This window comes from Peromyscus maniculatus, chromosome 23, assembly GCF_049852395.1.
Source record: "Peromyscus maniculatus bairdii isolate BWxNUB_F1_BW_parent chromosome 23, HU_Pman_BW_mat_3.1, whole genome shotgun sequence".
Taxonomy (NCBI): Eukaryota; Metazoa; Chordata; class Mammalia; order Rodentia; family Cricetidae; genus Peromyscus; species Peromyscus maniculatus.
In genome coordinates this window covers 52,171,256-52,196,346 of record NC_134874.1, presented here as the reverse complement: position 1 = coordinate 52,196,346, position 25,091 = coordinate 52,171,256, and the positions used below count along the sequence as shown (strand labels likewise).

Sequence of the window (25,091 nt, the reverse complement as noted above, 5' to 3'; positions counted from 1 at the left end):
CATTTGTGCTGTAAGCCTGTACGTATTTAAGGTTTCTTCCCTCTTTCAATAAACGGCATTCGACATCCAATCGTATGGATGATCCGCTGTCTCTTGTCTCTATTTTTTAATCCGCAGCCCTTCGCTCGGACATGGTGAACGGTTATCGGTAATGCGGGCATTACCGCTACAATTGGCGTCATGTGTGATTTGCTAACTCCAGGTGGTGGCCTCACCAGTGCCCCCATAGCACACCTCCACGCCCCTCTCACTGATTTTCTCCTATACCCACTTGCAATCTTATTTCTGAAAGTGTGAACTCCTCGAAGGTAGATGGGTGTCTATGCCGTGTGTTGGTCTCCGTCTCTGATACATAGTAGGTACTGAATTCTGTAATTCAGAGACCTGTTGGTGTTACCTTGGATTCTGACATCAAGAAAATGCCCAAAGGGTGAAGTCAAAGATAACATACAGTCTGCTTCTTTGTTCAAATGCCTTTACCAATAATAAGAAACTGTTGCTCTGTTGTTTTATTAGCAATAAAAAATTAGAAGTAGCTATGATTTGTCCTGCACTAACATGGGGATTAGCCACGTGTCACCCTGAGAATATATATAAACACACGCAGAGACAGACAGACAGACACACACACACACACACAGACACACACACACACACACACACACACACACACACACACACACACACACTTAGTTAAGTTTCTTCGGTAGCCACCTTATGGAAGAGGAAACAGTGACATTTCCTTTCTGTTCATGTCCGGGGACGAGAGGTCTTTGGGTGAGGTGAAAACACTCCCTTTGTCCAAGGATCCTAGTGTAGAACACATTTTTGAATGATCCTTTCAGCAAGGCTCAATTCCTGTGCACACTACATATGTTGATCTACCTGGTTAATAGACCAGGAGCCACCGGGCATCGAGACTGAGGTGTAGATCTGGCTTTCTAAGGTCATCGCAGGACAGGAATTTCAGGTTCCCTGGGCATGCTACAGCGGAAGAGTTTGCACTTTGGCTTTCGTTGACCGATCAGGCATGAAATAGGCGTTCAGTGCCGCTCGTTCAGCAGTGCCCAGACGAGAGCTTGGGAAGAAAGGGATTCCCATGTACTTGGTTACAACCCCTGGATCAACCAGGAAATCACCAGGATGGCAAACATTACAGACAGATGGTCCTTTGAAGCACAGTCTGCTGTCCCCAGGAAAAGGCTGGTAGGTAAAGTAGGTCTGCCAAGATAGTGAATTAATGTCCTTAAGTTGGTCTGAATACCCCCTGCTAAGTGAGAATGTCTATCTGTAGTCCAAAAATAGATAGCACCTCCTAGAACTCAGACACGTAGCCTAAATGAAGTTTTCTATCATGAGAAAGTGCCTTAGCAAATAAAACCTCGCCCCAAACACTCAAATGATACATGTTCTTAAGTTGATACTAACGTGGCAAATTGACTCTTTTATTTAATTTTAATTTGTTTTGTTTTGTTTTGTTTTGTTTTTGAGACAAGATTTCTCTGTGTAGCCCTTGCTGTCCCAGAATTCACTTTGTAGACCAGGTTGGCCTTGAACTCACAGAGATCCACTTGTTTTCACCTTCCAAGTGCTGGGATTAAAGGTGTGCATCACCACCACCGCCGCCGCCGCCGCCGCCGCCGCCGCCGCCGCCGCCGCCACCACCACCACCACCAGGCTCATTTTAAATTTTATTTTGGAGTGTTACATACACTTTCTAGTATAAGATGCAGGAAGAATGTAAGATCAGGGTGAGTCTCAGCCTGGAAAGTACTGGTGACGATGTCCTTTTCACACTCCAGGCTGACTGGAGAGACTCCTGGAAAGCAGTGGAGCTGGCGTGACATGGGCCAGTCACTGCAATGACCAGTGACGGGCAGTGACAGGCAGTCAGCTTTGCTGTTGTCAAAGGAGGACAGCCCTGTCCTCACACGGCTCTCCACAGCAGGTTCCAAAAGCTGCTCTGCAGAGCCTCTCACGGCGCCGCAGAGTGGAGCGAGCAAACAGCCACTGGAGGAAACCTCAGGGTCAGAAGAACGAACCCAGCTGTCTTCCTAAGTAACGTATCAGGCTCTCCAGAAAGAAATCAGAAGAGCGGTTGGTCTTTTCCTCGTGTAATTTGCTATCTGACCACCCCCTCTTTCTCTTCAGCTACCCACCCCTGATTCTTCATTCAGGTTTTAAAGAAATATGCTTTAATATCATTTATATGTGCAAATATCACTGTTTTTAAAGCACACAATATAGTGGCTTTCAGCACATTGGTAGAGTCATTTATCCATCCTAATTTTCAAATTGTTCTCATCCAGAAAGGAAACCACACGTCCATTAACTGTCAGCCTCACTCACCCCTCCATCCAGGCCCTGGCCACCACTCACATCCTTATGTCCACAGCCATTTGCATATGTTCCCTGGAGAAATTCTCATCACGATCCTCTGTCACTTTATATATTGGACTATTTGTGCTTTCATTGTTGAATTTAGGAGTTCTTTACATAGCTATAATATGCTTACATACATGTACATATATAAAACATATGTAATTGTTATGGACATGTAACAATTTGCTTATTTTATCCTGTTGACTATTCTTGATGATTTCCTTTGAAGTCCAAAATATTTTAATTCTGATATTCTTGATGATTTCCTTTGAAGTCCAAAATATTTTAATTCTGATAAATCCCAAGTTTAGTGTTTTTTGAATTTGTGTCAATTTTAATGTCACCACCGGGAAATCATTGCCCGGCACAACTCTCCTTCTAAAGATAATATGCCTTTACTTCTAACTTTTATTCTGTGGTTGACTCTGTATTCACTTTAATCTATTGATTGATTAACACAGAAGGCCAACCACGCCCATTGTTTCTCAGTTCTCCTTGTCTAGGTTACAGTTTACCAGTTGGGATGTTCAGACACACTTGTTTGCTGGTGTCCCGAGGCTCCACTGACATGGTATGAAATTGCCTCTATGGAGTTTCGTCCCCTCTCAGTTCCACGGCAGAGAGAAAGCCAGAGGTGCCAACTCCCAACTGTGTGCTTAATTCTTTCCACGAAATGCTCTTTCCAACAAAGCATGTCTCTGTCTGTTCCTTTGCTCCCCATTTCAGGAAGGGTGAAATTATATTCAGATGATACCAGGGCTGCTGATTGGGTGCTAGGCCACAATAGCTTTAAGGATTTCTGGTAATCGAAGTACAGAGTCATAAAATTAAGGTGCTCAATCTAATATATTCCTGTGTCAGTATACAAAGATAAGGACTATGACTACCACCAGCGGAAATGTACCTATCTCTATATTCAAGACACAAATTTGTTTTGCACCAGGTATCTGGAAAATCGCCTCTGCTTCCCTCCCATCCTTTGCTTCAGCAAGCAGTGGTCTCGCTACTGAATTGCTTTCTCCCTGCACTGTTTTTTTTTCTGTTGAAAATGAGGGCTGACATTTAGTTTCTCATCTCACCAGGCTGATGCTGTGTGTAGGAAAGGAAAGGCTGAACTAGGAAGGGAGACTGTGAAGAGCCCAGAGTGTCAGTGGTACAGACAGGTTTTCACAGTGTTGTGTCCTATATGGTCTGATTAAATAAGATATTAGCATTTTTAAGTACAGAAAAAAAAATACTGCCCCCCCCCCAACTTTGAGAACACTAAACACAGAGAAGGGACATTTGTGAGTTTTCCACCTCGCCTGTGAGGATAGTCTGGGATTAAGCAGTTGAGACCATCTCTAAATTGTTTCTTTTGTTTGACTTTTGCAAACTGGTCGCTCATTGTCTCGTCCCTGAAGCAAGGCTTTTACAGTAGTGCTTGAAAACTCAAATTTTAAGGAAGGAACTTGGTGTTGATGGTATTTTACTCTTTTGGGGGGGGGCGCCACGCAGCTCCCAAATAAATCACACGCAGAAGCTTAGTCTTACTTATGAATGCCCAGCCTTAGCTTGGCTTAGTTTCTAGCCAGCTTTCCTTATCTTAAATTATCCCCTTTACCTTTTGCCTCTGGGCTTTTCCAGTTCTCCTACTTCTGTAAATATTGCTCTTTCTCCGTGGCTCGCTGTGTGGCTAGGTGGCTGGTCCCTGGAGTCCTCCTCCTCTGGCTCTTAGCTCTCTCTTTCCGGATTTCTCCCTCTGTCTATTCTCTCACCCTGCCAGCCCCACCTATCCTTTCTCCTGCCTTGCTATTGGCCGTTCAGTTCTTTATTAGACCATCAGGTGTTTTAGACAGGCACAGCAACACAGCTTCACAGAGTTAAACAAATACAAGGTAAACAAAAGTAACACACCTTGAAATATTCTACTACAGGAACTCAGTCTGTCCTCTGAAAATGAGCCGGTATCCACTGTACAGAAAAAATACGTAGGCATATTATCTAATCGTTAAACAGAGTGCTGATGGCCACATGACCCACTTTAGGTCTGGCTCGTTAAAAGCAGCTCCGAGAGTATGCTATGCAGGTCTCTGAAAAGGCCTCTGTTTTCATTGTGGTGATTTTATGTTCTCTTCAGTCTCCAACAGTTGAAATCACATGAGCCAAAAGACTGTATCTCCTGAACCTGTAGACCCGTGGGTATGGACATCTCAGCTCTCATCAGGGAATCTTAACTCCTGCTGTAGATGGCAATACTGCGATCTGCAACTGGGTGTTGTCAAGTAACACCGCGATCCGCAACTGGTCTTCATGCAGAGAATTAAGAGACTGCGTGGTGCTCAGCCCTAAGTGTGACATCTGAATCACAGCCCTCTCCCCAAGGCGCAGGGATCTTCGAGGGACCAGCCAAAGTCAGCGGGTGCCTTCAAGAAAAGTGTTCTCTGGATGGAGCAGGACAGTTGCACACGTCAACCTGGGACAACGGGGACAGCGTGCAGAAGACCTGAGCAAGCTCAAGACAGGTAAAAATCCCAGCATGCGGTGGGAATCGGGCACAAAGCTCCTCACCAGTAGCTGAGGAGCTACTGGTGATTGATAGTACTGGGAGAGGAAGAGTCAGATTTTCTTTATGGTGTAACCCCTGGTATATCAATCACACTGCAGGGCAGACCATACCCAAGGGCAACCCAAATTGGACGTGGTGGGTTTAAAAGAGAGGGAGAGAGAAGATGACGGTAAGGAGAGGTAGAGGCAGCCGAAGTTGAGAGAAGAGCGGTGAATTTGATCAGATGCGTTGTGTGAAATCCTCAGAATTAATAACAATGTTATGTAAAAGAGAAAGCAAGCCCAGGAGGTGCACAGCCAGAAGTAGGGTCTGATAATTCTGTCACCTTTTGTTACATGGTGGGAAATGTCCTAGGTTGCGTACATTAAGCTTTGAAGTCTCTGAAAATCCTCAGTGGGTGAACAGCTGTGGATGCCACTGTCTATTCTGACACGGGGTGGTCAGAGGAGCCAAAAGGGAAGCATTGCAGTGAGCGAGTTTTCCAAGGGTCCCCAAGACTGCACAGTGCAAAACTGTGTGCGGGGGACAGGGAGGGCTGGTGTCAGCTCTCTCATCCTTCAAAGTGAGTGGCCTCACGTTTGTGTATCTCTCCTCCTTTTCATTTGTTTAACATTTTTATACACACATATAAGATATTTTGAGCCGGGCGGTGGTGGTGCACGCCTTTAATCCCAGCACTTGGGAGGCAGAGGCAGGCGGATCTCTGTGAGTTCGAGGCCAGCCTGGGCTACTAAGTGAGTCCCAGGAAAGGCGCAAAAAAAAAAAAGATATTTTGAAAAAATTCACTCCCCTTTCCCTCCCAGAAAAAATTCTTCCCCTATTCCCCCAACTTCCTGTGCTCTGTGTTTTGAATCCACTGAGTTCCGTGAGTGGTGCCTGCATGCACATGGGTGTAGGACCATCTCCTGGAACACAGCCTCTTACGTTCTTCATTCCTGCAGGAAGGTGCCACTACCTCCCACAGCAGCCAATAGCACCTCAGATGGGGTGGGACTTTGGGACTTGCTGCCTCCCTCGGTCCATCCTCGCTGCGATTTGGATAGGCTTGAGCTTGCACAGGTCTTGTGTGTGCTGTCACAGCTGCTGGGAGTTCATGTGTGCAGCTGCCCTGCTGTGTGTGAAAAACACGACTTCCCTGTATCCTTCCACTGACTCTGGCTCTTACAATCTTTCTAACCCACTCCCCGATCCCCAGAACCCCTACACCCCAGCTCCAGCTTCTGCAATGATCTCTGAGCCTTGTGAAGACCCGTGAGACATGAGTGTCCTGTTTGGGGCTGGTTGAATGACCTTGTTTTGAAAAGCACAGTTCCCACGGGCAATCACGATGATTTAGATTTGCTTTTTTTTTTTTCTGCTGAGAACTTATGAGTATTTAAGTTCATATTTTCTGTCTGTATAAAAACACCAAGTTCCTTTGGCTTACTCAGTATTTATTTAGCATTTATCTTGTTTAATGTCAGAGTATCTCTTTCATTGGGCTTTACCTTTGTTTGGGGGAGTCCATCACCCTTGGGTGCCACAGTTTCTTCTCTGCTTGTTTCTTTGTCTCAGAATACTGGGGCACAAGAGGGTGGGTCTTGCTACCCTTTTGGCCCTCATTGCCTCTATTTTCTGTTACCCAAGGAGCAAACCATCAAAAATTAATGTTAAGATAACAAATATCTCCGCTATTCAAGACAGTAGCAGCAATAATAATTTTTTCATGGACTTTGTGCACTTGTACGTATGAATTATTCATGAGGTACCATTTGGGGTAAAAGTCAGCTCAATGATGAATTGGAGCCAGCACCAGAAAAAATTGCTAAAGAAAGCTGTCAGAGCATAGCGCATCAGAATTTAGTCATGCCGTTAGAAAAGGGCCTCACGTCTCTGTGCTTGAATTCAAATTCTTCAAATTTGTAAGTTAACATTTCAGAGCATACCAATTATTTTTTAAACTGGCATCAAGCTTTGTGTTGAGTTATTGAAAAGAGAAGCTGGGTTGGGGTTTTAGTTCAGTGGTAGAGCGCTTGCCTAGCAAGTGCAAGGCCCTGGGTTTGGTCCTCAGCTGGGGGGAGAGGGAGAGGGAGAGGGAGAGAGAGAGGGAGAGGGAGAGGGAGAGGGAGAGGGAGAGAGAGAGAGACTGACTACTAGAGATTTTCCAGGAAAGAATGTACAAGAATTAGTTCACTTTTCTTTCCCATGCCCTGTGCAGGGAGGCAGCCAGCACAGGACAATCACCCACTTAGACTGCCAGGCATACAGTTAGCCACTCTCCAAGACAGTGTGCCATATGGGAATGTTTCTTTGGCGACAGGAGCAAAGAGGTGCCAGTCACACACGCTGTCCTGAGAGGCTCTCCATTCAGACACTATCTGCCTAAGAGCTTCAGTGACCTTGGGGGTGGGTGGTGTCACCAGCAAAGCCTCCAGAACTCACTTGTCTCTAAACTGAACAAATTTGGCTTTGACCCAGGCCCCCGAAGGGAAGGATGCCGGGAAAGATGCATTTGAAGTTGTAGGGATGACCACAGCTGCTCTGAGTTCACGTGTGCAGCAGCTCTGTCTTGTCCAGATGTCAGCACCAACGGTTCCCACCTCTCCTCCCCACCCTCCAGCTCATGCATGCTTTTCACCCTCTCTTCCACAGTGTTCCCTGAGCCTGGGCAGGGGTGGGGGCTGGGTGGGGTGATACAGATGTCCCACTTATGGCTGACCACTCAACATTTGAACTGCTATATCCCCGCATTAACAGTAACCCTCCATAGTAAGGACCAAGGACGTCTCTGACCAAGGTTGGGAGCAGCACAGATCACAGACCTAGGATACAAGCATGAATACTTAGAAGGCAGTTTGACAATGTGACTGTTTAACAAAGCAACATCAATAGGTTCTCCCCTAGGGCCTATGGCTTTCTTAGCCATGGGTTTTGACTATGTTTGCAATACCAGGCATGAATTGCCTCCTGTGAATCAGGCCTCAAGTACCATCAAGAGTGTGGTTGGTTTCCCCACCCACAGTCTTGCACATCTTGTTACACACATGTGCATATGGGCAACACTAATTGGACTTAGTGGGCTATTAAAAAAAGACAGAAGAACATGAATCTGAAAGAGATGCTTTGGGGAGGTTGGGAGGAGCTGGAAGGAGGGAATAGGTAATAAATGTGACTAAGACAAATGGATAAAATTTCAAAAACAGGACAGGATTCAAGGTCATCTTCCTTGGCAACAGGGTAAGATGGAGGTCAGCCTGCACAACACCCTGTCTCAAAAAGCCAAACAAACAAAAATCATAAATAGATAAATACTTAGCTATTATGTTTATAACTTAGTCATGAAGTGAACAAGATTTTTATTAAAAAGGAAAAAGGGAAAGGCGAGGAAGCCACAGCCATTGAAGTCTTGCAAACTGTGACTCCCTTTCTGAGTAGTTCTTGAGATAGCAACTCTTTCCAGAAGTCCACAGAATGCCTGAGAAAGGAATTCTGCAGTGGCTTGTAGACAACTCTTATTGAGTGGTGAGCGTGGGCCCCCTGCAAATTGGGAAATGCGAATATATGCCAAAGAGGAACCAGCAGGGGCAGCGACATGCTTTCCACCCCGGAGCTCCAGTTGATGGACTAGGAGAAACATTCTTGAAGACCCACAGTCCAACAGTCACAGAGGGAAGGCATTGACACAAGACTTGTCTCAACTGTGGGGAGTTCCAGCGCTAAAAGCTTCCAACAAACCAGGTTCGAGCCACAAAAGCTGGTGTCTCTTCTCATGTCCTTTATTTTAGGGTTTGCATACTACTGCTTCAGAAAAAGAAATGACTCTGAAATAGGATTTCTCAGACGATCACAGGATGGCCTTTCTGGTAAGAGTTTCTGGCCTTTGAAGGCACCAGGCATGCAGCATGCATGTGACACTCATCCATACATACAGATAAAGCGTGTACATACATATAATAAAAACAAATAAATCTTTTTTTAAAGTGGCAGCACATGAAAACAGGACCTCCATCAGAGAGAATGACCAAACAGTAGATGAGGAGATGGCTGTGCCGTGATGGTTAGTCACTGAATCATTGTAAGTTAAATCCACAACGGGATAACACAAATGGCTAAAACAGAGGAGTAGCTACAGCTCTGTAAGGAGAGGCTGCAGAGAAACAGCCCCTCAGACACCACCGGTGGCTGTGGACATGGCACAACCAGTGTGGAAAATGGCTCATCCGTTTCTCATGCCAAACCTACCCAGCAGTACCACTTCTATACGTTTACCCCAGAGACAGCAAAAAAAATAATGTAAACATCAACTCACAGATGAGAATATTGATGACATATTTATTCATAGCATCCCCAAGCTGGAAAATTTGCAAATGTCTTTCAGTAGTTAAAGAAATTATGTCATACACACACCATGGAATATTACTGGGCAATAAAAAGGAGACTACAGGCAACGTGATATTGGTACACACAACACAGTAGGTAGATGAATGTCCTCATTTTATATATTCTGCAGTTCTTGGAACCCGTGAACATGTTGCATTATACAGTTAAAAGTTCTTTTTCAAATACAAGTAAAGGAAATGGATCTTAAAATGGGGGAGGATGATCCTGTATGATTTAGAGTAATCTAGTCTAATCACACGAATGCTTAAGAGAGATTATTTTCTCTTGCTGGAGTTGGGGACAGTTGGGACATGAAAAGCCAAAGGCTCCCAAGCATGAAGGGCCTGCTGCTAGAGGTAGTTCACCTTGAGCATTAGGAGGACGCACGCATGCACTCACGCATGCACGCACGCACGCACGCACGCACGCAGCCTCTCAGGGCAAAGATCCGCTTCCTGCTGACAACTGCCCGGAACAGGGACTCCTGTCCCACTGCTGCGGGACACTGCCCTCGCCAAGGGCCCCGGTGAGCTCGGCAACAGTTTCATCAGCAAAGCCTCCGAAGGTGTCTCAGTGTGGGCCCTGAGACAGTCTAAGCAGACAGCCCGGTTGGGCCACTCTGTACCCAGGACAAAGCTGTGTCTTTCTGTTGGCAGGAAAAGAATGCATGCAACATCTGGGGTGGGTCCCAGGAGAAATGTGCCAAGAAGGAAGAAAAAGCCTCAAAAGGTTATATACTGAATGATTCCATTTATATGATGTTCTTCAAATGGCAAAATTATACAGATGGAATGCAGATTCATTGTTGCTGGAGCCTGGGGGAGGGGAGGGATGGCAGCATAATGGATCCTTGTGTTGAGGGAATTATTCTTTTCACTTGGCTGCAGTGTGGCTAAATAAATCCACATATGTGACAAAACTGCACACAGGTAAATGTGTACACATACCTTCGTACATACATCTGTACACAAGTGCTCACCATTGACTGTGGGATTCCAATTTTTTCCCCCAATAATTTCCCAGTCTCAAGATTTTTCACTTAAGCACAACTGCGCCATTCCTCTGGTCAGTAGAGGTAACATATTTATGATTTCTTAAGACTGGGATGGGAAGTTTGGGTGGGCTGTCATTTAGATAAAATGCAGTGTGTTAGAGTCTGTAACATGTGTGCAGGTGTGTGAGGATTCGGCTGTCACTCTCTGTTGTGACCCATGCAGGCTTTCTTCCTGACACTTCAACTCTAGGTCCGTTTCCCAGGCAGACTTCCAAAAAAGGCAGCAGCTTTAATGCATGTATTAAATATCATTACTGAGTAATATAATCATTTCTAGGTTTTGTTTGCTAGGATACCTAATTTTTGTCCACTTGACACAAAGTAGAGTCACTTGGAAAAAGAGAACTTCAGTTGAGGAATTACCCAGATCATATAGGCCTGAGGGCACGTGTGAGGCATTTTTTAAAAATTGTTAAATGATGTTGGAGGGCCCAGCTCATGGAAGTCAGTACCAACCCTAGGTGGATGGGTCTGGACTTTCATGAGGAAGGTAGTTGATCTAGCCAGGGAAGCAAGTCAGTTAGTTAGCAGTGTTCCTCCATAGTCTCTGCTTCAGTTTCTGCCTGTGAGGCATTTTCCTGCTTGTTAATTGAAGTAGGAGAGCACAGTCTGCTGAGCCCTGCTACCCCAGGACAGGTGGCCCTGGGATGTATGAGAAAGCAGGCTGAGCAAGCCATGGGGAACAAGCCAGTGAGCAGCACCCATCCACGGCCTCTACATCAGCTCCTGCCTCCAGGTTCCTGCTTGAGGTCCTGCCCTGGCTTCCCTGGATGATGGACTCTAAGCTGTAAGATGAAAGAAACACGTTCCTCTCCAAGTTGTGTTTGGTCAGAGTGGCTTACCACAGCAACAGAAAGCGAACCAAAGCATGGGCTGATTTTAATATTTACCTAAATACTAACTTTGGGCCATGCATTATTTCATGTATTCAATCCATTGGTTGGAAGCATTGCTCTTTACCGTCTTGAAGAGTAAATTAATTAGTCCTTCAAATAATGACATTGGCTTGTGATGTGTGTATACATTTCAGGTTGTATTAGCAAGAGCTATGTATGCGAACCAAGTCTCCTAATCAGTTTGCTTAGAATATGGCATTGAGGTCACATTACATTAGCAAGGGGAAATGGAAAGTAGATTTAATTAACTTGATAATGTAAACTAGAGTAAACAAATGCTGCTTCAATGATCTGATTCCTTGAGATGAGACTTCAGGGGCATGAATGACCTGAATTACATTATTATACTGTTACCGAATTCTCCATTGCTAATATAGACAAACTCTGATTAGGAAGCCAAATTGCCACATTAAGTAAGTTTTTCTGTATATCGTCTGTCTCTCTATCTACTCCTTATCATCTTTCAGTCTATCTGTCTTTATGTCTATTTGAGCATAATATTGCTGTGAAGTCCATACTGGACTGAATATTTTTACTATTCTTAGAAAGGTTTGGTTGTTATTTGCTTGTTTCCGACAGTAATAGCTCCAGACTTCCCATTTTGATGGTTTGGAAAATTCTAGAAAATGTTTGGCTGTTAATGCATAGAACCAATTGTTTGCTTTGAGGATAGGCCCTATAATCCTCCCTCAGTATCCCTGAGGGATTGCTACCAGGACCCTGCAGCTGTGAAACTGTATAGATGTTCAAGTCCCTTGTATAAAGGGTATTTGCATAGATTCTAGACACACCTTGCTGAACACTTTAAATCACCTCTGGATTTCTTGTGTATGTGTAAGTGCATGTGGTGTGTGTGTGTGTGTGTGTGTGTGTGTGTGTGTGTGTGTGTGTGTAGAGGTGGGTGTGATTGCCTATGCATGTGCTTGTGGAGGTCAGAGGTCAACACTGGAAGTCTTCCTCTATCACTCCTACCTTATTTTTGTTTTGAGACAGGGTCTCTCAGTGAATCTGTACTTTGTCATTTTGGCTAGTCTAGTAGGTAACCACCTGGAACTCTGTCTCTACACTCCTAGCAAGACGGTTACAGACCTGCCACACCCAGCTTTCACGTGGGTGTTGGGGGTCTGAATTCAGATTTTCATGCTTGTGCATGGAGTGTGCCTACCCACACCATCCCCCAGCTCCCAAAGAGTAAAATATAAATGCAATATATTGTTTAGTGAATAAGGGCAAGGGGCTGGTCTGGACATGCCCAGTACAGACGTACAGTTTCTGTCTTTCAAGTATTTTCAACCAGCTGTTGGCAGAGAAGGAACTCTTGGGTGCAGAATGCAGACTCACAATCCAGAAGAAATTCTTCTGCATCTGTGATAATTCCTTTTTGTTTCTCAAGGGCTTTTGTGGTGGACATTCTACAGCTGCTGGATTTTAATGGTATATTTTATATATATTTTAGTGATACCTATGTAGCAGTCCTTAGGCTTGAGTGGGGCGGCCTGCTTATAAATGTTACTTCATTTCCATACCTGCATTTGCTCAGTAAGCATGCTTATGAGTGAGGTGCTGGGATGTGTATTTTGTTATTGTTTGTTTGTTTGTTTTTCGAGACAGGCTTTTTCTGTGTAGCTTTGGAGTCTGTCTTGGAACTCACTTTGTAGAGCAGGCTGGCCTCGCCTCAAACTCACAGAAATCAGCCTGCCTCTGCCTCTGCCTCCACAGCAGGGACATGAGAAAGAGACAACAGCTCCTGAGTGTGGTTCCTGCACTTAGCCTTAGATGCTGTAATTCTCTCCTGTCCGCTGCACTCTGAGGAGCTGGAGAAGCATCTGTGTCCCCACCAACCCACCCCCCCCCCCCCCGCTCCCCAGATACTTCAGTCCATCGCCTCAGAACCTGGGTATCTCCTCTGTGCAGAATGTTCAAGCCTAGAGAAGAGTTTCGCTGATGATTAATCTGAAGACTGAACCCTGTCTGCAGACAGGGAAGTGGTCTCCTTAGCATCCCTTCTAGCACATTCTTTTGCTTCCACTCTTTCCAACAGCTTCCGCAGAACCTCCCACACAAGGAAGAGGCACGCTTTTCCTCCTTCCTTCGGCTTAGCTTTTCCTATCTGGCATTATAAACACGGACATATACAAACCTATGCCTTGGTATCTTTGGCACAGGTTTAACACTTTCACATCAGACCTACAGATGGCCTCCAAGGTGGTGGTTAGTCTGGCATCAATGCAACAGCGCCACCTTGTGGTGTATTTCGGGGACAATGTACCCCCAAGAACATTGTTAATTAAAGAAGATGGGTTTCAGTGATAATTTAGGATGTCAAGGTTAATATAACAAGTTAGTGACTGCCGCCTCAGCAATTATCTGGGAAATTGAGTCTGAGTTCCTGACAAGTTTTTAGGGATAAAACGTAGCAAATCTGGAGCATTTGGGTTCTAGCTGGGAGTGGTCCTGTGAGTATTTAGCCCAGAAAGCCATCGTTAAGCAGTGTGCTATGAAGTATCTTAACTTCAGGTTGTAATAAGAGGGTTTTATTCTATTTTATCAGCATTCATGTGGACACAACTTGTAGTAAATACCCACAGTGCTAGGATAATAACTTTGAATTAAGACTATAAAAATGAAAAGAAATCATCCTGAATTACTCATGGTCTTTCTGGAGAAATGACCACTTCAGCAGCTGGGCCCATTTTTAGAAGACATTTTGCATTCCAATTAAGTTGTTACATGATTCATAAAAACACCGAATTGAAGTTATAAAGGGTATACTACAACTTCAAAATCATAGGAAGTGTTCGAGTGCCAATCATACACTTGGTGGGGGCATCCAGAAATGTCTGATGACAAATGCCATTTCATATCAGTGTGAAGCAAATGCTATTCTTTCCTCCAAAGAAAGGCAATATCAAAGGCTCCGGGGGGCTGTTCACCTGTCTGAGGATCTCTTGAGTTAGTTTCCTGATCACTGTTAGTTCCCTGGCCCCCAAGTCATCATCTGCACAAGGATGGACGGCCCCTCTAGACCCCAGGCTCACCCCCAGAATGGCTCCATCAGACAGCACAAGCAGGTGACATGGTGGCCCCTCGTCCTCTTCTGCTTTCTGTTAGACACTCCCGCGATGGCCATCTCACTAAGAAGGCCTTCTTCTGTTAGCGGAGAACCCGTTACAACATGCATGAAGTCCACGGAGCCTCAGCCCTCAGTCTTCAAAGGCGCCTTCTCCACAGTCTTTTCAGTTGCCTGTAGAAGCCAGGCTCAGAGCTGATGGGAGGTGTGGAAAAGTCCAAGTAAAGCACACAAGGACAGGAACTCCCCTTTTGAAGTTTCTGCACGGAACTCTAGAGCAGAAGGGAGTCCTTTCTCACTGCCTGATGCTTGACTTGCATGCCTATTTTGTCTCCATCATGACCATTAACTATTGCTTTGTATCCAAACATAACTTGGGCAGGTTTAATCTGAGCTGTTGGATAGATTACAAACTGAATTTTTAATTCTCTTAATTCCACAATGGCAGTCTATGTGGATTCCATCCACATTGCTTTCTTAGTAAGGGGCAAGAGATGACCATTTGTTGATAATGGAATATATATCTATACCTATATATATCTATATATATCTATCTATATCTATATCTATATATATATATATATAGATATAGATATATAACTGTTAGATAATTAATGGGATAGTAGGATAATTTTAGAAACTACTAATTTACTAATTGGGTACATTAATCTTCTTGGACTGCCATGATGAAATATCACAGACAATATTGGCTAAATAACATTTAGTTTCTTTAAAGAACGATTTTTCTATTGTGTCTGTGTGAGTGTATGGCATGCTGCATGCATGCCTGGGGAAACTGGATCCCTTGGCTGGAGTCACAGGCAGTTGTGAGCCACCTGATGTGGGTGCTGGGAACTGAACTCGGGTCCTCTGGAAGAGCAGTAAGCGCTCTTAACCAACGAGCCACTTCTCAAGCCCAAATAAACAGCCTTTCCCTTACTAAGTTTTCTAGTAAAAATATGGTTTCCCTTTGCCTGGAACCTTCAACTGTAAGAGACCTCTATACAGAAGTTCAAGTGTGTGTTGTGCTAAAGAATTTAACATTAGCTCGTTGACATCTGATTCTAGAACATATCTACTCTCCACCGACATCGTGACTCTACTAGCTAGTCTATGGATATCAAATTCACCCAGGGGTTGGAATTCTGAGAGTAAATCCATGCACATCAAAGACGTGGTGGTGGTGGTGGTGGTGGTGGGAGGAACTCTCAGTTTTCTACGGTTTTACCAGTAGATTGATGAAAACATGTTATGGGATGTCCTATTTTAAGTCCACTAAGATCACTAGTCACATATAAACCCAGAGACGACTGTGATAGCATGCACAAGACCTACCCAGGTTCAAACCAGACAAAATCCCAGCTCTGAGAAGGGGAAGGGAACACAACGTCTCACCCTCACCAAGAAGCTATTCACAACTGACACCTTCTAGGAAAGGGAAAATCAGACAGGGAAATGGCCTCCCTAGCATGCCTTCTAGCACATTCTTATGCTCCTATTCTTTAAAACGGCTTCCCCAGAACCTCTCACACTCCAGGACAGGCCCCTTGCCTAGGAGTAGTTGGCCAGCACAAAATGGACTCTGCGCGTGCACACGCGTGTGTGTGTGTGTGTGTGTGTGTGTGTGTATGTGTGTGTGTGTGTGCGCGCGCGCGCACGCTTTATTTTGTCTTGTATTGGTATTTTTTGTCTTAATAAATTTTTTTAGCTTGTCTGTTTTGATTTTCATTTTTTGTTGCTTTTCCCATTTTTAATTTTTATTTATTTATTATTTTGCCTGTTTGTTTTTAGAAAGTGAGAAAGAGCATGAAGTTTGGTGGGTAGGGAGGTGAGGAGGATCTGGGAGGAAGTAGAGATGGGGAAAGAATATGATCAAAATGTATTGTATGAAAAAAGTAAAGTTTAAAAGAAAAAGATAAGTCAGTCTAGTGAATTGTGCTAGCAAAAAACTCAAAATCTCTTGCTAAGATACTTAAAAGCCAGCTTTTTAGAAAAACAGTCTTCTTGAAAGATCAAAAGTTTAGTGTTATGCATTTTTTTCTCATAACTTCAGCTAGGTTGTGAAGTTTTGAGCCGCAGCTGGAGGTGGACATGAGTGGGGTTGGTACACACACCTGTGTGATACTCGCTCAGACCATGCTCTGGGGAGCTTTTTAACGGCTGGGCGAACGCAGTGAGACCTGTGAACCCAGTCCCTGCCTACAGGGAGTTAGGAGCTGTGCAGAGAAACCACGCTGAAAATTTGCAAGTATCTAAATATGATAAGAACAATGAAAATAAAAATAGTTACAGGCGCTTCCACAGAGGAGACCCCATCATTTGTCAAGCACAGCACAAGTATGTCTTCTTTTCATGGGTTCTACTCCACACTCCGCTCCTGGGGTATCCTCAGGCATCAGTACCACAAGATCCACCGAAACTACAGTTGGGAGAAGATAGTGACAGACCGTCCTTACTCTCACTATAAATTATAGTGGAAAATGAATCCTTCATATAAAGTTCTACAACCCCAAATGCACATTTCAAACTGGCCACGGGTCCGTGGCAAGTCTCCATGGACCACACACTGAAAATCCTTATGTGGAAGAATAGGCTTCTTGTTCTCAGAAGGAGGGGAACGTGCTGGGACACACCCACCCACGGTATCAATAATTTCCAAAAGGCTTTCCCAGAAAAATGGTGCCGGCGTGGTGGGACAGAGGCAGCGTGAGACAGACCCCACCCTTGGCCCCAAGCATGCAGAATGTAACCCACTTTCCTCCTGGCTTCCCTTCCTCTAGGCCACACTCCGATGCTAGCCTTGTCCTTCCAGCCTGGGCTGGGCTGGCACAGCTCACCACCGGCCCAAGAGAAAGCTGAATCTGTTACAGAAGCAGCTTTGTCTTGTTCGGATGAAAGGCACGGTGCCAGGCTGAGGTGATCTTGTTATCAATCAGCCTTGATTTGAAGGGGGTGACTCTGTTGCGGGCTGAGCTTGAAGTGCCCTTTCAAATGAAAGTCAAGCACCATCAGCTGGCCTGAAGGAGACACTTTCAATCATGCTGAAGACTGTGCCTTCTCTGTGTGAACGGAAAACAAATAATGAGCAATCGGTAAATGGTGGTGATCTCCATCAGTTTGAACCCAGGCACCTGCTCCTGTTTACAAATGGAGTTGGTGTTGGGGACCTTGGAGCCATTTGAGATATTGGAGCTGATGTTGCTGATTGGGTACAACTTCACTTCAAGGGCATTTGAGTGAAACTTTTAAAAGTCAAGCAGATACATTTGTGGTGATTTGTGTTAGCTGTATTAGTTAGTCTTCATAGAACTATTGCTATTTAACTTACCAATTTTAAGAGCCTAGCCTAATTCATCTAGTCACTTGTATTTTATATTCCTGCTACTGCTTGGTATATATGTGTCTATCTATATTATATATCTATTAGAGATAAATTTTTTTAGAAACTCCACATTACACAACCTGTTATTACTGAAATGTAGTGCCACAAATGAGTTAGATTTCAATAAATTTTTCTATTTAGAATAGTAGAAGCCAAGGTCGTCAAAACATAGGACACAAAGAGAGTACTTTAGTAAGAATCAAAACTTCCTTTTTCATAACGTGTTAGAGCTAGTGTAAGCCCGAGGAAAGAGACTACATGGGAAAACAGACTCATGTGGCACCATGACATCATGGGGGAATGAGAACCATAGTGAGCAGGCTCGGTGATAGAGGCTTGCCGTGTGTGTGTGTGTGTGTGTGTGTGTGTGTGTGTGTGTGTGTCCATCCCCGAGTCCAGTGCCCAGCACCATAAAGAGAGAGAAACACAAAGAACAAAACCAGAGGAAGTCAGGTTTGCTAAACGCTCTGTGTTAGCACTTTACACAGGCCCTTCACCCTGTCTTTGAAGTCTGAGTGGCCCCAGAAATCCAAAGTAAATTGAATAAATGCACCTTAAGTTCTGTAGCCAACAAACGATGAAACTGAAAATTGTGTCCTGGGCCGTCTGCCTTCGGATGTACTTCTGTGGGACACTCCATCCTATTGAAGAGAGAGCCAAGGAGGGGTCCATGCCACACTCTCCTCACCAGTGACACCGGGAGATACACTCAGCAGTCTTCACTCAGGACACATTAAAGATGGACAGAAGCCTTATTAATGAATGACTTATCAGGACCGCAGGACAGACTGGCACTCACCACGTCGCACTATTGGCAATACTTCAAGCGTCCTCAGCTCTGAAGCTATAATAATAGTCATATGCCAAGCATGCATTTGCTCCCTACTGCTCCCAGACTGCTCACTGGTGATCCACATGTGTCGATCACGCACACATCTCTAGTCCTTGTTTTAATTGTGATGACCTCTCTCCGCATAGCTTCTGTCTCCTTGACGTCTGAGACACAGCAGCCTCCTTCTTAAATTCAGTATTCATGGTGCTTCTCTCCTGCGCTCTTTTATCCCACTCTTGAGGCCTGCTCAGACCTTCCTTCCCTTCCCCTTTCTTCTACCCTTCTCTTCATCCTAAAAATAGAACTTCTTTCTACATGCTCACTCCGGGAACTTCGTCTGCCTCGATGACACGGCCTTTAAGTCAGCAACAATCAAATTTACATTACAAGTCCAGACATTTCACTGGAGGCCAAGGCCAGTTGTTTACTTAATGTTGGAATCTTCAGAGCATTTAAAAATATTTGTTTTTATTATTTTTAATCACGTGCCTCTGTTTGGGTATACGCATTGTGAGTGCAGGTGCCCATGGAAACCCGATGCATCAGCTGCCTGACGTAGGCGCTGGGAACCTGGGTTTGAAACTGAACCCAGGTCCTCTGAAAGAGCAGTATATGGCCTTACCTGCAGAGCATCTCCCCAGAGCCCCACTACCTAGAGTCTTAAAGGATACCTCACTCGTCGTCAGCCCAAAGGTTATTCCCTTATCCCACCCCAGCATCCCGGTTTCTCCAATTGGCCACTAGCTCAGTGAATGCTCCAACCAAGCATGGAGTCGGAAGCATCTGACTTGAGCTCATTGGCCACGCCCAACCACCTGCACATCTTTATTTCTTCCGCCGCCACCTTGGTCTAACTCAGCCCATTTTGCCCCAATTATAACAGCCTCTCTATGCTCTCTCTTCATTCCCCCTCTCCTCAGCCGGTGACATCTGAAACCTGTAGCTAGAGTTTTCCTGCCTTGCCCACAGTCAGGACAAATCTTTGTCACCCGCCAGTCCCACAGCCGCTCAGAGCCAACCAAGTAAACACAGAGACTTATATTGCTTACAAACTGTATGGCCGTGGCAGGCTTCTTGCTAACTGTTCTTATAGCTTAAATTAATCCATTTCCATAAATCTATACCTTGCCATGTGGCTCATGGCTTACCGGCGTCTTCACATGCTGCTGGTCATGGCGGCAGCTCGCAGTGTCTCTCTGCCTCAGCCTTCTGCTTCCCAGAATTCTCCTCTCTCCTTGTCCCACCTACTTCCTGCCTGGCCACTGGCCAATCCGTGTTTTATTTATTGACCAATCAGAGCATTTGACATACAGACCATCCCACAGCAGAACCCCTCTTGTTTCAGCTCAACGTTTTTTTACAACTCTCGCATTGTATTGGTTCCTCACTCCATTTTCCTTCTTACTTTATAAAACCTCAGCATTAACATGTTCATCCTATGAGTCTCTACTTGAACACCCTTGTAGCTAGAGTTTTCCTGCCTTGCTCACAGTCAGGACAAATCTTTGTCACCCGCCAGTCCCACAGCTGCTCAGACCCAACCAAGTAAACACAGAGACTTATATTGCTTACAAAGTGTATGGCTGTGGCAGACTTCTTGCTAACTTTTCTCATATCTTAAATTAATCTATTTCTACAAATCTGTACCCTGCCACACGGCTTGTGGCTTACCAGCATCTTTTCATGCTGCTTGTCAGGGTGGCGGTTGGCAGTGACTCCTTCTGCCTTCCTGTTCTTTTATTTCTCCTCTCTGTTAGTCCCGCCTATACTTCCTGCCTAGCCATAGGCCAATCAGTGTTTTATTTATTGACCAATCAGAGCAACTTGACATACAGACTATCCCACAGCACAGCCAAGTGCAGACCATCTCAGACACCTGCACTCAGGCCCATGGTCCTAATCATCCTCTATGTGGACCTGCTGGGTAAAGCCATGAGGAACCCAAGAACGGGCTCCCACAGGACATACAGAACATCCCACAGCACACCCTTTCTTCGGCAAAGCTCTTTGGAGCTCTGCCACTCTTCTGTATGTCAAATGTGTCCATGGCTTTCTATAATCTTTTGAGGCGTTTATTAACATTGCTGGCACTACTTGCTTTGTAGCATGATGACATCATTAGATGTCATCACTGTCCTACCGTGATGGTCTTGGGAAGGTTCCACACCCTCAGTAATAGCATCCCATGGCCAGAGTGGACCAGAGTCATCTCACCTCCCTCTTGTTTTGAATTTGAACTATGTGGACAGTGCTTTCAGTGGGGGCGGTCTGGTGAATTAACATGAGGCCAAAGCAGGAGGAAAAACTGGTGTACAAACCCCCACCCCAATCTTAACCCCAAATTCTTGTCTGTTTTGATGAAACGGAAACTGATAGTCAAGCAGGACAGGAAGTCAGAAAAGGCTTGATTCAGGCTGAGTAAAGTCAAGAGAGCCGATGACAGCCCCTTGAGAAGAATGTCGAGGAGGTAAGTAAGCAAACATATGGCAAGGATGGCTGTAGACACCAAATGCTCTCTGTCCCACACAGCCACACACTCCCATAACAGCCACAGCAGTACTGTTAAATATAAACCAGTCTGTTGCTGGAGAACGTCTCTCCAGGTTCCACCAAGCCCCGCAGTCCCACAATCCATGTATAAAATAATCACTCAGATGCTTATATTACTTATAAACTGTATGGCTGTGGCAGGCTTCTTGCTAACTGTTCTAGTATCTTAAATTAACCCATTTATATAAATCTATACCTTGCCACGTCGCTTGTGGCTTACCGGCGTCTTTACATGGTGCTTGTCCTGGCAGTGGCTGCAGTGTCTCCCTCTCCTTCTTCCTGTTTCCCCAATTCTCCTCTCTCCTTGTCCCGCCTATACTTCCTGTCTGGTCACTGGCCATCAGTGTTTTATTTATATAGAGCGATATCCACAGCACCAGTCAGTGTGCCTCTGTAAGACACAACCTTAAATACCAAGCATGCACATTTGTGGAGGTTTGTGTTAGCTCTATTAGTTAGTTTTCATGTAACTATTGCTATTTACGTTATCAATTTTAATAGCCTAATTCATCTAATCACTTCCTGTTACTGCCTGGAATTTTAAACCTCATTTGTGGGCAATTAAAATGTGCTTTTATATTTCTAAATTACATACTCTATAAAAACACTTTCAGTGTACTGATAGGCCATAGACGTTCTATTTGTACTCCAGATTTGTAGCTACCAAAGGTTGCAATGGTGTATACATTGAGCTGTGCTTGATGTTAGTATACACCATCTCACAGTTTATTCTTCAGAGACATCCAGAAATGTTGAAGAGTTTCTGTCAAAATGTTACCGAGGATCTTCCTTAAGGTGGTTTTAGCACTGAGCTTGCGGGTGAGCAGGGCTGGAGATGTCACACTTTTTGGCTGCCAGCTGAGTAAAATGTAACCACAGCAGGACAACAATAAACACAGGTTTAAGAAGGGTGACTGTGGCCGAGCATGGGAGATGACAAGTGAACATTATTTCAAATTGTCTCCACGAGATCCAGGTGCCCCAGGAAGCAGCGGGTGCCCTGTGAAAGGAGGGTACCATGGGTGAGTTTGAGGGTCAAATCCAATCCAATCAGAGAGCATCCATCAGATCTCCTGGAGCTGGAGTTACACCCAACATAGGTGCTAGGATCGGAGTCTGAGTCCTCTACAAGAGCAGAAGGTATTTTTAATCGATGAGCCAGCTCTCCAGCCCAACATGTGAGTGAAGACTTTTATCAGATGTTTTTGAAAGGACTAAAAGAGGGGGTGAAGGTTTGACATACACCTTGAAATCTGTAACCCTGTGTAGCAATGGTAGTATCTTTACCTATAGTTAGATCTGCCTATGCATCTATCATCTATCTATCTATCTATCTATCTATCTATCTATCTATCTATCTATCTATCTATCTATCTATCATCTATCTATCATCTACTTATCTATGTATCATCTAGCACTTCTTACAACATCTATCACTTCTTTTATTAGTAATATATATATATATATATATATATATATATATATATCACCTGTTTATCTACCTATGTATTTATTTGTAGTGCTGAGGATCAAACCCTGGGCTTTTCATATGCTGGGAAACTGTTGCACTACTGAGCTGAACCTCAGTTTATGTTTCCTATTTAAAAATGACTTCTGCACCCTCTTTGGTCCTTAAGACAAAACAGAACAGTAACCATACAAAGCAGACAATTCTTGTATGGTCACAACTCCCTCTTTCCTTTTGGTCAGAGTCTCTGCTGCCTGTGGATTCTCTCGGGCCTTTGTCTGAAGCATCTGTGCTCACAGTGAGCTTAAGGAGGCAAAGGACTTGAAATTTTAAAGAAGATCTTGGGATTTCTAATCCTATCCAGAATGTGCCAGAAAGATTAGAGGATTGTAGATAGACTTTCCTGAAAAAAATAAAAGATTTGAGAAACAAGACCCATAGGAGCCCTGGATAAGTGATAGACAGAAATTATGTATTATCAACTTGATGGAAGAATGCACCCCTGAGGTTCTCTAAGACAATTGAGTCAGGAGGACTCTGACCTAATCAATGACTTAATCCATTGATGGGATTAATAATCCAATAGCATTATCAGGAGGGGGGAAAAGGAAGAAGGTGAGAAGTAGCTATTTAGAGTATGTCTTTGGGGGTTGTAGCTTACCCAGTCTCTCCCCCATTAAGACTGCTCTCTCTGCTCTCTTTCTGCCTTGATGTAAGTCAGTCCCCTTCTCTCTGCTTCCTGCCTGCCCTCGTTGGCCTCCCTCCGTGAGTCCCTGCTGCCATGATGCCCTGTGTAAGCACACGTGTGACACACAGCTGGCCTCTCCCCCACGAGTCCCTGCTGCCACGGTGCTCTGCGTAAGCACATGTTACTGAACAAACATGAACTCCATCTCTGAAACCTGAGCCCAGATCAGTCCTACCACCTTTAAGTTATTTCTCAGTCATATGGTCACGGAGATGAAAAGGAGCTAATACAGAAGTCATGCGGCCAGAGAACCCTGGAGTGTTACTGGAAAAATCACAGAAGTTCTGCATGTTTTAGGAGGCTGTGCTCTGTTATGGGAGGAGGAAAGATAGAGACAGGTCTCATTTGAAATCGTGTGCACTGTGACCCTCTGGCTCCCTTTGACAGAGACAAGTGTCCACCCTTCCTAAGGATCTTGATCTGGTTTGTTAGGGAATTAGTGAATATTTGCTGTTAAACCAATTTGACTGGCAGGCAACCACCTTCTCAAAGCTTTCTCGTGTGTCTAATCAAATCGGTAGCCCTGAGACCATCCCCCACTAACCATCCATGCAGTGTGACCCTTCACATTGCAGAAATAGTCTTAGGAAAACATTTAAAGTCGTCAGGAAGCTGAACTCAGTAATTAAACACAAAACATAGACATTTCAAAATAAAAGTGTGAGAATTATCTCATTGTTAATCTTCTGTTAGTGGTGTGACGTGGCCCTTACCAGGTCATCATCAAACAGACGTGGGCTGTGGGCAGATTATGTTGGCAGCTTGTGTGCCCCCAAAGACAGCTTTCTACAGCTCGATGAAGATGTGTGAGTCTGGCTAGCTTCCAGTTTTTCATTAACACTTCTTGCAATTGAAGCAAAAACACAAAAACAAGAAATTCAGAAAAAATGGAAGACATTAATTGAAAATGCTAAAAAGTCCAGAGGATAGAGCTTGGGAAGAGGAGCCGGGGGGAAAAAAAAGTCATGACATTTTGATTCATCTTTCAGTGGCTATAATTTGACCACCCAGATTGTGAAGTATCCACAAGGGGCTGTTACAGAAGATGGTGGTGGAAACAGTGATGTCATCTGCCTACCCGCCTTTATAATTTAAGATTGTTCCCAAAAGTGTGTTATCCAAAGTCCGGTCCAGCAAAATTTCCTCTGACTCAGTCTAAGGCGTTATTATGACATTCCCTGGGAAGCTCTTTGAACAATAATAGTCTTTGCTACCAAGAATGCTGTTTTGAAGGTCAGCCAGACTTTCTCATTGTTCATCCTGAGTACAAGGGTTTGGCTCTGCTTCTCCTGACCACCACTGAACAAGTGCTGCCATTCAACGGATGTGGAAAACACTTGGAGTTTAGCTGGAGCCTGAAGTCTGAGTCCTGAGGAAATATTGCTGGAAAAAAAATCTACATGAGTGGATAGATGAGTAGATGATGTTCGCCCTTGGCTCTGCCTCTGATCTCTCAATTTGCTTGATGAAGGTCTGTGATAGAGACTGGGGTTTAGGAGACTAGAACATAAGAAAGGACACCTCCCTGTTGGCTTACCATTCTTCAGCACTGGCAAGCCCCCAAGATGTTATGGTGTGCTTCAAGAGAGGAGAAATGTGGGGAAATTTCAGAGTCAGTGGTCCACAGATGGACAAAAGATGGGAAGGAAGGACAGAGAGGCCTGTTTGATTCCAAGGTTCAAAAACTCAGTGTGGCCTGGAGAGATGGATCAATGTTTAAGAGCATTGGCTCCTGATCCACCTAGGTGTGGCCTGGAGAGATGGGTCAATGTTTAGAGCATTGGCTGCTCTTCCAGAGGATT

The 25,091-nt window shown here is 44.6% G+C and overlaps 1 long non-coding RNA gene across 1 annotated transcript; it reads left to right on the top strand.

Annotated features, from left to right (window-relative positions):
* Positions 1-1,661: 1,661 nt before the first annotated feature.
* Positions 1,662-10,582, top strand: LOC143270465 (uncharacterized). Its single transcript, XR_013047636.1, has 5 exons — positions 1,662-3,016; positions 4,502-4,886; positions 8,695-8,772; positions 8,891-8,984; positions 9,946-10,582. It is a non-coding gene; the product is annotated as an uncharacterized LOC143270465 (long non-coding RNA).
* The last annotated feature ends 14,509 nt before the right edge of the window (positions 10,583-25,091 follow it).